The sequence below is a fragment of the Oncorhynchus nerka genome, linkage group LG18 (genome assembly GCF_034236695.1).
Source record: "Oncorhynchus nerka isolate Pitt River linkage group LG18, Oner_Uvic_2.0, whole genome shotgun sequence".
Lineage (NCBI taxonomy): Eukaryota > Metazoa > Chordata > Actinopteri > Salmoniformes > Salmonidae > Oncorhynchus > Oncorhynchus nerka.
Window position 1 is genome coordinate 6327734 of NC_088413.1, and position 1443 is coordinate 6329176.

Sequence of the window (1443 nt, forward strand, 5' to 3'; positions counted from 1 at the left end):
GGGAATGGGATGGGGCTGGACAGGGACATGTTGAGCTGGGGGAAATGGGATGGGGCTGGACAGAGACATGTTGAGCTGGGGGGAATGGGATGGAGCTGGACAGGGATATGTTGAGCTGGGGGGGAATGGGATGGAGCTGGACAGAGACATGTTGATCTGGGGGAATGGGATGGGGCTGACAGGGACATGTTGAGCTGGGGGAATGGGATGGGGCTGGACAGAGACATGTTGAGCTGGGGGGAATGGGATGGAGCTGGACAGGGATATGTTGAGCTGGGGGAATGGGATGGAGCTGGACAGAGACATGTTGATCTGGGGGAATGGGATGGGGCTGGACAGGGACATGTTGAGCTGGGGGAATGGGATGGGGCTGGACAGAGACATGTTGAGCTGGGGGAATGGGATGGAGCTGGACAGGGATATGTTGAGCTGGGGGAAATGGGATGGAGCTGGACAGAGACATGTTGATCTGGGGGGAATGGGATGGGGCTGGACAGGGACATGTTGAGCTGGGGGAATGGGATGGGGCTGGACAGAGACATGTTGATCTGGGGAATGGGATGGGGCTGGACAGAGACATGTTGAGCTGGGGGAGGGACAGGGACATGTTGAGCTGGGGGAATGGGATGGGGCCCTTTGACCAAAATCTAGTTTTGGGGAGGATAATCTACTGACAGCCACCAGTGATGGGGAACACTGATGTTACCTCTCTCTCCATCCAAGGTGTCTGAATAGAGGAGCAGACTGGAGAGGAGATTCAGCAACTCTTAGAGGATAGTGGAAGTTGATTAAAAATAGATATACTTAATTGTTAGGTCCGTTGCCTTCATCAGCAACCCAGTCATTTAAAAGTAATTCATGATCTATTGCTAAGAGATTGGTGTCCATCAGCAAACACAATGACTACTCCACCACACTGAGATTCTATATGTATTTAATTCATTTAACTAGGCAAACACAATGACTACTCCACCACACTGAGATTCTATATGTATTTAATTCATTTAACTAGGCAAACACAATGACTACTCCACCACACTGAGATTCTATATGTATTTAATTCATTTAACTAGGCAAACACAATGACTACTCCACCACACTGAGATTCTATATGTATTTAATTCATTTAACCAGGCAAACACAATGACTACTCCACCACACTGAGATTCTATATGTATTTAATTCATTTAACTAGGCAAACACAATGACTACTCCACCACACTGAGATTCTATATGTATTTAATTCATTTAACTAGGCAAACACAATGACTACTCCACCACACTGAGATTCTGTATGTATTTAATTCATTTAACCAGGCAAACACAATGACTACTCCACCACACTGAGATTCTATATGTATTTAATTCATTTAACCAGGCAAGTCAGTTAACAACAAATTCTTCTTTACAATGACGGTATTCATTATAATGGTTGAACAGGAC